Raw genomic sequence first — 12,925 nt, forward strand, 5'->3', positions numbered from 1 at the left:
TATTTCAGCTTTAATTGAATAACCTTTTCTTTTTAACCCCTAGCAGAATTTTAACTTAGCAAATTGCAGCATGATTTTGCTTACAGCAGTTGAGCAGGAAGGGAAGTTGTAACTGATGTTATTCTCCTGAGATTATGGTCTTAAAAGTACCACAAAGACATACTTTATACTCATATATAAATATGAGTATGAAGTAAATCTTATCTTGCTACTTGCTAAATCAGATTTTGATACACTTATTAAACCTAAATACAATAAAGCCTTGTTAAAGAAGGAAAATGATGTACTTTACATTTAAGTGAACTCTCATGAACAGAACCTGAGTTCTACAGTCCTGCTGATAGTCCTTTCCCTATTGGGAAGCTGCTGCCCTGATGCTTTTATTGGGAATGGTAGATATGGTTAATTTTTGCTGTTGCTGTCAAAGACCAACCGTATATGACAGCTGTTAATCTAACCATTCCCTCTTGAATACTGTCTCCAGTTGTCTTCTCTTTAGAGTAAAAGTTAATGTAGCATAGAGTTCAATTTTCATGTAATTAAAACCAAATGGCTAATGTGTTTCTGGCTCCTGAAACAAAAGAGGTCTTCACGTGCATATAGAATGGAAAGATTAAAATTGCTGTCCTGATAGTGCCCTGTCTTAGCATAAGAGGGTGGACTTCGCAAGAGCACAAGGTAAACCATCACAGCAGCTGGATGTTTGATGTCCTTTGCTTTCCTCAGGTACACAACTCGCACTTGATACTCACAGGAAGGTCTTATAAGCTTTCTGTCTGAACTAGTTTTATGTTGTTCCTGGTACTATGCTATCCTTAATACTAAATCTCTACTCTGAAAGCAAGTGTGTATCATCCATACCCTCCAGCTGTTGTCAAATGTTATTGCTAGTTTTGGCTTAGGCAGGACTGTAATCTTTACCTTGATAAATGTCTCCCCTGGTAGCTTCTGGAAAATACTGTTTTGTGATATGAATTTGGAAGATACAGGACATGCTGGTGTCTTGCAGAGTTAGGCCTTACTGTGCTGCTGCTTGTCAAGAGGAACGCCCCTCATTCCCAGTGTCGCAGGGGTGCTGATGACCATGTCTCAAACGCATCCTGTGATAACTGAAAGGCATTGAAGACGTTGTGTCCCTCGGGTGTTGTCCAACCCTTCTTGTATTACCTTCCAGCTCTATATAGCTCAAAATGATCAAAAGCATTTTTGAGGATTCATCAGCTCAAGCCTCCAAAGACTCCTGCTCTTACCCTATATCGCACAGGCTCAGTCTATTGTAAATGGCCGTGCCTATGTGGCCACAATTCCTTATGTGTGCAGACTACTGATGTGACAGCTGACGGAGCCGAATTTGTTTCCTGAAAACTTGCAGTAAAGGAAGAGTGGCGCAGAGGGCTGTGGAGTGACCCCCACGTGTGCTTATGCATGTGCATACCCTCACCTACATGGTGTAGGTTTTGACGCTGTGTTGCTATTGGTGAGGGTATGCTGTGAAAAGTACCTGTGAATGGGTTGGCAGCATCTAGGTTATTTTGCCCCAGATGCTCACTCTCACATTTAGTCGAACCATAACAGGACCTTTACTCTTGTTTTTTAGGGCCTTATCTCTGTTGTTGCAACTGATGGTTCGTTTGCTCTCCTGTCTGAGGGTTTTTTCCCCTGTCTGAGAACAAAGCTGTTCCTTTGAGATGATGTTCTAAAAAAATATAATAATTTAACACCCAAACTCCTGCCTTTTTTCTTTAAGCTTCCTCTTACCTTTGCCCAGGGTTTGAAGAGGATACCTCATGTTACTGCTGTCATCTCTGTCCTCATAGGAGGCAACTAATAAGGAAAATACTTTTATGAAGACATTAGAAAGTAACACCCCATTCCAGGGTGTGCCACGCAGTAACACATTCGGGGTGTTAGAAGTACTCTTCCTGTGAAATCACAACTCCCCACCATATAGGGACAGTGTTAGCAATTGCTAATTCAGAGTAATTGCTGGTGCCCTGTCCTCTTGCTTACCCAGGTGTGCCGATAGCTTGTCATTTCAAACACATTTAAAACCTTGCTTTGTGAGTCTTCCCAGGTGGGGTGCCGGGTGGGAATGAGTCAGAAGTCCCTCCTCCAGTGTTAGAACTGGTGTACAGCAAACCTGTTTCTGCTGGTTTGATTTGTTAATCATGGAGCACTTGCCTGATGGGCCTGTTCCTCATTGCATCCTGCTAACACAGGGGAAGATGGTCTCTGCAGGTCTTCTCAAGAGTGAACTTGCCTTTGCATCAGTGGAGCAGGAGAGCTTCCTGAGATTTTGCAATGTGCAGCTGCAGAAGTTTCTCATGTCCAAAGGCATGCCTGCCTCTAAGACACAGTTTTGTGATTCCAGCAGCCCTACTGCTACCTGCTCTGGGATAGTCAGACCTTAGATGCTGTGGGAGCACTGAAGTATGGTGTGAGTTAGGTGTCTCCTAGTTATCTTGGGATGACAACAGCCGCTGATGTTGCTCTGAACCCACTCTGAACCTGATGCATCCAAGATCTTGACAGGCTGAGAAAGTTGGGGCTGTTCAGCCTGGAGAAGAGAAGGCTGCGTGGAGACCTCATAGCAGCCTTCCAGTATCTGAAGGGGTTCTACAAGGATGCTGGAGAGGGGCTCTTCATTAGGGACTGTAGCAACAGGAGCAAGGGGTGATGGGTTTAAATTTAACGGGGGAAGTTCAGATTAGATATAAGGAAGAAGTTCTTTCCTGTGAGGGTGGTGAGGCACTGGAATGGGTTGCCCAAGGAAGCTGTGAATGCTCCATCCCTGGGGGTGTTCAAGGCCAGGTTGGACAGAGCCTTGGGGGGACATGGTCTAGTGTGAGGCATCCATGGCAGGGGGATTAGAACTTGATAATCTTAAGGTCCTTTCCAAGCTGAACCATTCTGTGATCTTGGAAGAGCTTGGAATTTTACTTTGGTGATACTGAGCACTCTTAGATGTTTATAGCATGCTTTATGACTCTCTTCATGGCCCTGGAGAGAAGAGCAAACATTAGACTGACAAACATCTTTTGCTGATGGCTTTATGTTACACCTGCTGCCAACCTGCATTACTCTGGGAACAAAGGGAGTGCTTCCTTGTCTGAAGTTCAGTTTAGACCCTTCCCTCCTTCAGGTGTAATTTAATGCTTTCTGCTCGTCAAGGAAGGTGGTGTTGGACAAAGAGCCCTTGGTCTGGGGCTTTGCCTCCCTAGGAACAGTGGGTGGTGTCAGGAAGAGCTATGCCTGTTCTTCTGTGTAAGTGGAGCAGCACAGCTCCGATGGGGTAACTTGTAGGTACAAAGAGGTGGGTGAGACCTAAGACAGGGAGGGACACTGCTCTGGAGTAGGGAACTTAGGTGAGTCTTCCAAGTACACCACTCCCTGATATGAAATACGTTTTGCATTTTAATTTGTGTTTTGCTTTGAACTTAACCTGGCACCCAACTACCACATAGATCTCCTGGGGCTTTTGTGCTGTAAAACTGAATATAACTTCTAGAGAACAGGGCCCCCAGTGCAGTACTTCTGACAGAGGCAGGGCTGCCATGTATCTGTGGGCTGGTAAATGATTAATGAATGCATGTCCTCAGAAGAAAACCCCACACGTTTAATCCCCCAGTACCCAAGTTTTATTTTGTTTTTTTTTTCCTTGGAAAAGGTTGTATGATCTGAAAAGCAGTTGGAGGCTTGAAAGCTTTTCTTCACAGTTACTGCATACAAAAGCATTGCCACCAGCAGATAGTCTTCATGGCTTTAAAAGAGAACTATGACTTGTGTAGCTGTGAATACTTGACTGTGTGAACTTTTGTGAGACTTGCAACCCTTTTCTCCCCGTAAACAGATAAAAGAAAGTCTATACTTTATATATATATAAAAAGTAGATCTATTTGTTGTAGATATATGACCATAGAGTAGTGTGTGGGTATTGCAGAGTGAGAGGGTGCTCATTTTAGTGAGCAGTGCTTGCCTCTTCAGCTGTAGAAGTCTGAAGTCAGTAATGTCTGAAATACTTATAACCACCCATATAATGTCATTCCATGCTTTCCTGTCAGGGAAATGATTATGCCTTAAAATATATTTACCTACTTGTTTTTAGTTTAATTGCTACCTCCTTGTTTCCCACGGAAGACTGCGTTTTTCTACTCTAGGCAATCACAGCCTTGTAGTCTGGGAACTGTATTCATATTTCTGGATTTTTTAAACTTGTTACCTTGAAATAATGGATGAACTGTTCTTCCATATATGAGCAAATATATATATTCTTCATTTTCCATTTTGCTTTTTTTTTTGGTGTTGGTTTTGTTGTGGGTTTGTTTTTTTTTTCTTCTTAGGGAGTTATCCTCAACCAGTTTAGTTGCTGTCAGACTTCACCATGGTCCTATCTGTTTGTTATTCCACTTTTCTGTACCTGTTTAAATTTTGGCAAATGCTTCTCTGTTGCTCTACAATGCAACATCAAATTGCAGGCACTGAAGTTGCTGGCAAAAATTGTTTATTTATTTTGTACCTGTGGGTGCACGTTATTCCTGTTCCTCCATTTGCCAGTCTTGTGAAGTGACAGCTTTTTACCTAACTTTCCTGAAATTCTCCCCTTTTGTCTAACCACCTGTACTGGAGAATCTCTTCTACTTTGCATTTTGTTTTATAACTACTAAAGAATGTATATGTATTTCTTTTCATTATTTTTTGTTTGCTTGGTTACTTGATTTTCAATGGAGCGGGTTGTCCTGAGCCCAAGGAGTTTGTTCTGGGTGTATATGATACTTCTTTCTAGTATTGTGTGCCAGCAGCTTCCCAGAATGCAAGCTATGAATCAGAAATACCTTTTCAGTGTGGGGAGGTGGTTCAAATTTAGCTTCTAGTGAAACATTGGTGTGCAATTCTTCATCAGTCACACTGATGAGGATCTTTCACTTTCAACTTCATCTTTCTTCAGTCAGCTAGACTATTTTTCAGTGTCTAGTTTCCTTAGAGTTATCATCCTAGTACATTAAAATCAGCAGACTGTGAGACTATTTCTCTCTTTGTGTGTATGTGTATATATATATACAGAATGTGCAGAATTTGCTTGACGTGGCTGGATATATCAAAGCTTGTATTCAGCCTTCTTGTGAAACCCCCTTCAACTGTTTTAGTTCCCACCCACCTTTCAGTTTTGCTGCCTGTCCGATCTCAAATGTCTGAAACTGCTGTAGAGTCTGCAGCTCTGCCAGGCTGCTGCACTTTCATGTAATGAGAACAGTAGGGTTAGTTTCACAGGGTACTATGTTCACAGGATAGATCACAGGGTATTATTTCCTCCAAGTAATAGAGGAAGAGGCTGATTATGTCTCAGAGGTTCATGGAAAGAAAATACCTGTATTTTCTGTCATGCTTTCCCACCTGGAATTAAGAACTTGGGGTTTGTAGACACCAGTTTGCGCTATAAAATTTGTTTGATTTCATGGGATTTGGTTGGTGCCTTAAAGGAAACAAAAGTTTGTGATGGTAGTGATATTTTTCAATACCATCTCAGTGGGGTACTAGGTGGAAAGAGGTGTGTGCTTTCAGATACAGCTGTCTTGCTTTCCTTTGCTTTGACTTCGGCATGGGTGTAATTTTACTCTTGTTTAAAAGAAAGTAAGGTTTGTCTCAGCATTGAACTTCCTGTGTTTTATTTGCGAGGAGGGAAAGGGGGTAGGAGGAGAGAAGGAAAACTTGCAGCTTTTAAAACTGATGATTTGAATTATCACATGTTCCTCTCAGACTTCCACAGTTCTTGGCTGTTACTCTAAGTCTTCAAACTTCGAACTTGATGAAATTCAACTGTGACCTTGTAAGCATTCACTGTAAGGTGGGTTTTTTGTTTGTTTGGTTTTGCTTGCTTATTTCACATCTCTGTGGGCAACAAAGAAGCTGATTGGAGTTGCATCAATTAGGAAAGAACTCTAGAGGCCTTTACAAAAGAAATTAACTGGGGAAGATGGCTTTTTGAAAGTTTGCAATTGAGGGAAGGGTAGAATAGCAGCTAGGAAACTGGTTCCCAGAAGGCTGGGAGATGGGCTAAATCACACAGGATTTGCTTGGCATTGCTTGAATTACTTTGCCTTAGCTCCACTAGTACAGTGGGCTCATTTGTATGATGATAGAAAGACTTAAGTGCTTAGGAGAAGGGTCTTAAAAGCTGCCTAACTTAACCATTGAGAAGCTCGAGGAAAAGGCTGATCCCCATTGGGCATTTGAGGTGTATTTAGGGCTGCACTCGAGGTTCTGGTCTGATCCCATGCTTCCGACCACTTGAGGCTGTTCTAAGTAATTGCTACAAGGAAATTGGGAATGTGCTCCTGAGTTCCCAAGAGGAGGCTTTTCTTCTCTTTCATAAGGTATAACTTAAGGATTTAGAAGGGAGGAGAGGAATGAACACCACAGGCTACCCAGTTAGCAAGCTTCAGCCAGCGAGGTTGGGGTAGGAATGAGCTGCTTGTTTCTAAGCACTGAATAAAGCAAAAATTAAGTGTGAAGCTGCTTCACCCTTTCCTACTGTTAATCGACCCATTTCCTACCCTTTGCCTTCTATTAATCTCTGGCTTAACTCTGGTGCATGATGCTGGGGTTTGTGTTTTCATGTGAGTAGAGTAGCAGGTGCAGAAGTAAGCAAGCACATGTCACTGTTACAGAATCATTTACAAAGAATGATGCGGTTGCCAACACAACTGTCCTGTGATAGACCTGGTTTATAGTGCATGCTAGTAGCAGATGAAGACTTTTGCAGAGTACAGTTCTTAATGTTTAGGACATTTGGGTATGGTTTACTGTGTACTTTTTTTTTTTTTTTTTACTCCATTTGTCTGTGTCTTCTGCCCTTGGTTTCACTTTGTCTCAAGTATGTCCCTTCTTTTTTTCATTTGCTGGTATTCTGACTTATTACATGGTCTAAATCTGTGTGGGAATTTGGGAGGGAAGAAATTGTCAGGAACCTCCTATGATTAGTTTAAGAAATCTCTTTCAGACTGGCTGTCCCTTTTCCTTGAGGCTGGAGGGGGAACTGTTACAACTGAGCTATCATGGCAAACAAGCAAAGCAAAACTTATGAATGTCTTTCCCTTCTGTACATACAGAACCCAGCTGGCAGGAATGCAGAGCAGGGGTTTTGATAGGTCGTGTGTGTTTGGGGAGAGAGCTGCAGAGGAATCTGTCGCACACGATGATGTCATCTTGTGAATTTTTGGAGACACAGACTTTTTTTTTTTTTTTTTTCCCCCCTGGAGCCAGTGTTTGTGGCTCAAAACAACTGATAGGAAGTGCGGTAGGAATTCTTCGGTCAGCATCCTCCCCATGGAAACCAGCACACTTTGCGTCTGGGAACAAGAGCTGGTCACGTCAGTGCTGCCTATTAAAGCAACTGACATCATGGATGTCTTAAGCTTCGACTGAACTACTGTACCAATTGGTGCCAATAGGAAAATAAAACCATGCTATTTAAGCCATGTATAACTCTGTTTATACGGAGAATGTAATTTCTGTGTTTAATTTAGCCGGTGATCCAAGATAGTCATTCTGCTGTGTCAGGGAAAGGCACTTCTGTGAGCTTTGAAACTTCGAGGAGTGGAAAAAGTGGCTTTTTCCCTCTGTTGTGAGCTGTTGTGAAGAGATTTTCTGTCCTCAGTTGGTAGAGATTAATTTGTTTCAGTGTGCGTGCAGAGGACGCTATTAAAGCTAATAGCAAAGGTGGCCATTATTAACTGGATAGGAGAAACATGGGTATTTAACTTCTCATTATGAAGGACCTAAGCATTAATGAGAACCTGAAGCCTGTGTTTATTTCCCTCACAGCTTTATGTACAGATATGAAGCTTCAATTCTTCTTCTCTTTCCCTTTACTGCAGGCAAAACTCAACCAGAGTGTGCAGCTTGCTCCCAAAGGCAGACAGAGCACGGGCAAAGAAGGAAATACAGTGTACATGTGTATACTGCACAGGGGCTCTCATGAGTGTCCTCAAACTAGGAATGCCTAGCAGTGAACCACCTGTCAAAATCTACACCACTGACAGATGCCACTGTCATCTTGGATGGTTGATAGTGTATGTAGAGTAAGAAAGACCTTTTAAATCTATATGCGAAGGAGGCTGTGGTTTTCAGGGAAGTCACTTTCACACTGTGCTCCTTAAATATTTGTCACCACTTCAACCTTTTCCGGTTCATCTCACATGAATTCTGTATTGCAGTAGACTGGGAATAGCCAGCCAAGGCTGGCAGGCTGCATTTGGGTGGCTGAAATAATTCAAGCTGGCTGCGTCTGTTCCTTGTTTCATGGTGCTCACCTGATCCCTCTTTTAGTGTGTGTGTGGACCAGCTCATTACATGAAAGGTCCCCTTTTGATCACAATGATTGCACACACGCACAAGAAAAAAGATAGACCTGTGATGAGGATTCATGATCCCATCTGAAGGTTTCTGAAGGTCTTCATCAAAATGATAGGAAGTGCATTTGTTGTCTTCTGCCAGAAACATAGGTTGGTTTGGTTTTGTTTTTTTTTTTACTTTTTTTGTCATTAATAACCTTTTTAACATAGGCAAGTGTGAGATATGTATCTATGGAGGAGAAAGTGTGCAGCAGGAAGTACTGATTGGGGAATGCTCTTTCTGATAAAATGCTGCATGGGTCTCTGCATTTCCAAAGTCAAAAAATAAAGGCTACTGTGAAGCTTGATGGAGAAGGTGAAACCTTGGTGAGATGGATGGACAAGGTGGCTTCCATAATCCAGTTCTATAGCTACTACGTCCCTACTAAATTAGCTACTAGGGTTCAAAGTGTGGGGGGGGAACTAAGACACATGCTACACAAATGTTACCACCAAAAAAGAGAAAATTCAAGTAATGCTGTGTTTTAAGATTTGTGGGTCCAAGTTCAGGCATTTTTAGGACTGTGGCTTTGAAACCCACAACTAGCTGCTGGGAAGGAAGCATCTCTCAGTCAGTATAGGGGAATCACTGCAGCATATCATTGGGAGTGGGATGAGAAATACTCTGAGTAGGAGCGAGTGTGCAATGCGATAGTAAATCAGCTTTAGCCTTCTCTAGACATTGTTGGGATGCTGGATGTGGGAAATGGTCATTACTTGTGACTGTTCGTGGTAATTAATGTTTTCCTGTGAAGTGCTTTTCAATCCTTCAAGGAGGATAGCTGTTCTAAAAGCATGATGTGAATTTAAGACAACCTTTCTATGTGAAATTAATGGAGAATCTGAATTTGATTTCAGACTGGTAGTGTCTTAAAGCAGTATGTAAATAGAAGAGACTTACATTTACAATAAGATCAGTCATGCATATATGCCTATCTGCAAAACTGCTTCCTATGATTCTAAAAAAGAGGCTGAGATGCACTTGAAATCTTAGCGGGTTGGGGTTTGGTGGTGGTTGGTTTCCTTTTTGTCAATTTACTTCTTGCTGACTGACCGCTACCCCATTGTAGGAAGCCTGTAATGGGTTACCTGTGTTTGTCTGCTGGGGTGGGAGTACCCATAGTGCAAAAGACACACATCATGGGCCCAAAGGTCTGCAAGACCTGTTCTAGACAGATGTTTGGGAGCTGATGCATTTGTGCTGCCTTTCCAAGCTGGGAGCACAGTGCACAGACTTCTCAATGGCAGACAGGCTTGGATGATCCTGTCAGTTTATACTCCTGTAGTCATCCTGTTGGGTGTGGGAATGTGCAGAGGAAATGTTACAGCAGTAACAGGAAGGGAAAGGAATGAGGGGGAGATGGTGGCGGAGAGGGGAAGCAGAAGACAATAGCAGCAGCAGCCTGGGTGGCAGTGGAGGGCAGGAGCAGGAAGAGGTGGTGGGACCGGGACTCCCCTATGGGAGGCTGGGAAATGTCAGCCTTGCAAGGATGAGATGCTCTGCCAATTCCACTTTGGGATAGGGGCTCTTGTTTCTAACCAATGTTTCTAACTTGTTTCTAACCACTCTGAGCACCCACTGGTTCTCAGTACTCTGCTTAGGAAAATTTCTGGTACCATTTGAACAAAAAAATTGCTTTACTAATCTGCCTTTCTGGTTAAACTCTAATGACTAGAATTTGTCTGTCTAGAAGAAAGAGACATATGGCAAGCAAATGGCCCTTTTTAATGAGCCTCCCACTCAGCAGTTGGCTGCTCATCCAGTCTGTGTGTGGCACAGTCTTGGAGCAGCATCTTATTGCCAGAAAAAAAAAACCTGCAGCCTTTTGGTGGGCTTTCTCTCAGGGATGGGGGAACGGATGATAATAGAAGTCTAGGAGAAAAAAAAAAGCCTCCCATTGGCTTCTTCAACAATTTGTTACCAAATCTATAAGAAAATGTTCCAGAACCTACCTGTCCTGGGTTCAGCAGTAGCAGTCATGTTTCTCCTCCTTGGTAGCTGGTGCAGTGCAGTGTTTTGACTTTCGGCTCGGGAACAGAGCTGATAGAGATGTTTAAACCACGACACTACCGTAGACAGCCTGGAAGCATGCAGTTCTTTACCTTTCTTTGGTGATTGTGTACCTTTTTACAGTATGAGGCGTTTTCTAATGATAAGTAAAATAAGTAATGTAATGCCTGACTTCTGAAAGTCACAATAGCCTAAAAGGCTGCAGTAAAGTAAGTGACTGCAGGTGGTCTATAAAATCCTATTAAAATTAATCTCATTAAATACTTGATGGAAAATGCTGTATTTGGTAGCCAGTAGTGGGTCTGGAGGATTGATGGGACCATTGTTCCTGACCGTAGGTGCAACCAATATGGGAGCATAAAATTTACGATGACCAGTCTTTGCTGTTAGTAATAACTGCATGACTGATCTAAGAGAAATCTATTGCTGAGGTGTAGCTGTGTAAGGAGTCATGCAAGAAAAAACATGTTTATTTATGCCCAGTTTACTCATTCAGCCTTATGGCTTCAGATGAACTTGTAACAAGGTCAGGCTGTCTTTCAACACTTAATCTTGCCTGGTGAAGAATGTTCTGTGCTATGGCAATGACTTTTAATATTGAATCTGACGCTGATGTTTCTTCTCATATTTGGATTAATTTTTGTATAGCAAGTGGAGAATGCCTTGTTCTCCACCATCCTGCTACTGACCCCCTCTGAATTTCCACCTTGTCTGATGTGCAGTAGTGCTGCTTTCCATCTCAGTATGATTCAGATTCATATTTCTCCCAACTGCACAGTGATTGCTTTGAAAGTGCAAAGTACTTTGCCGCTCTCTGTGTGCAGCTGGGACTACCCAGCCCTAAGATGAAGTTGTGCAGGCTTTGGCTTTGAGCACTGCCATCACATGGTGGTTTAGTTGGATCCTTTGTCACTGTAAGAAGGAGGCGGGTTAAGTGCTTCTGGAAGAGAGGGATGTAGTTCGATGCAGAGCAGGACTGCTTGCAAGAAGAGTGGGAGGCACTGGAGTTCACTGGGGTGGCTGCAGCAGCAGAGTGCACCTAACCCTTCACCTGGTACTATTTCCTCTATCTTTACTTGCCATGAATAAAATTCTTGTTGCTCTTTCAGAAGAGGAAGGGAAGATAATAGCAGCAACGATTGTGTGCATCCAGCAGTTTTGATAAGATATGAGCTAGTAATTGCAACTTAAAATAACTTCTCCCAGTCCATCCAGTTAGCTCCACAGTTGTTATCTAAGCAGCCTGGAACCAGAGTTGTGCCGCTAGCCTCAAACAGTTCCAGGTCTAGTGTCTGACAAACTGGTTTGAAATCTGGGGAAAAGCTTTTCAGCTGGCCAGCACAGCCCATGAGGGGGTTTGTAGGCTGCTAATCTGCAGTCTTGCAGGCTTTCTTCCAACTGTGTGCGTCTAGCAGTGACTCCTGGGAAGTTCTCCCTTCCCAGACCTTGCCTGGGTGCACACCAGCTGAACGCGTACGTACAAACCTTTTCTATGTCAAATTGCTGGTGGCCAATTATAGCAGTGCAATATGGAGGGGAGGAGGGGGAAGGCATTTCAATCTCTGTGTTTGCCAAGTCATATTATCATAGCAAGGTGTGAGTAATAGCCACTCTCTCTAAATACACAGATGCCAGATCTCACTTAGATTTGCTTTCCGAGGTATCTGTATGCCAAAAAGCAGCCTGCTTTCAGACACATTTTCTTTGTGTGTGTGTGTGAAGTAAAAATCATTCAGAATCATTCAGTATCAGTGGGTTGAATGTGTTTTTTTTGGGGGGAGGGGGGGGAGGAGGGAAGGTGAATATATTTTAAGGAAATTATGTTCTGATGGGCAAGTATGTAAAAAAAACCAATGGATTAAAATTGTCTACCTAATTTTACCAATGTGGCTGAGGTAAACTGTTCTTTACTGTTGGGATGCATGTAAGGGGATTTTTTTTTTATTATTACTATTCATTACTTTCTAGGGTTTTTTTCCCCCCATTATAAAGCATAAAAGGGGTGTACACTTTTATAGCATGGTGAATTAAATAAGATCAATCAGGAGTTGGTAGGTTGGTCTGACTGTACAGTAAGTGGTAGAAAGTTTTTGCAGTGACTGATCTTTCTTATCTGATTTATTTCCATTTCTTAAATTCATCTGAAAAGGTGTAGGGTAAATTTAATGCAACCCAAAAGCAGGCTTTTGAGTTTTCCGTATCTCTGGTTAATCAAAAAATAGCCAAAAGAATTCTCTTTCATATACAGTTCTCAACAAAGCTGTGGTGCTTTAGACACTTGGAGCTAAATGAAGTCCTGAAATACATAAATGTCACAAATTTTAAAAACACAAAGTTAACTATTGTGCATGAGGGTGATGAGGAAAGAAGTCTGGGAAGCAGTGAAATTCCTGTATGACAAACTTCCACAGCTTGTATACATCTGAGTGGATGTGCAGGGAACCTGCTGTTTCCATCACAAAGTTTCTGCAAAAGAAGGTTGCAGCCTGTCCTTTCCATTTTGAAAAAGCACTAAAGGGAATTG

At 42.3% G+C, this 12,925-nt stretch overlaps 1 protein-coding gene across 4 annotated transcripts in view; it reads left to right on the plus strand.

Annotated features, from left to right (window-relative positions):
- The window catches only part of GAREM1 (GRB2 associated regulator of MAPK1 subtype 1), a 101,216-nt gene that overhangs the window by 26,992 nt on the left and 61,299 nt on the right, over window positions 1-12,925 (plus strand). Inside the window, exons 2-3 of one of the 4 annotated variants that reach the window (XM_061448583.1) lie at window positions 5,755-5,842; window positions 7,875-8,078. The exons of 1 other annotated variant lie outside the window; for it this stretch is intronic. The gene's annotated coding sequence lies outside the window, so the exon portion shown is untranslated. The remainder of the gene's footprint in view (window positions 1-5,754; window positions 5,843-7,874; window positions 8,079-12,925) is intronic. 2 more of the 4 variants (XM_061448585.1, XM_061448584.1) reach the window with 2 other exon arrangements.

The sequence above is a fragment of the Pezoporus flaviventris genome, unplaced genomic scaffold, assembly GCF_033815535.1.
Source record: "Pezoporus flaviventris isolate CSIRO_AGI_PZ_B2104156 unplaced genomic scaffold, CSIRO_AGI_Pfla_v1 ptg000007l, whole genome shotgun sequence".
Classification (NCBI taxonomy): Eukaryota; Metazoa; Chordata; class Aves; order Psittaciformes; family Psittacidae; genus Pezoporus; species Pezoporus flaviventris.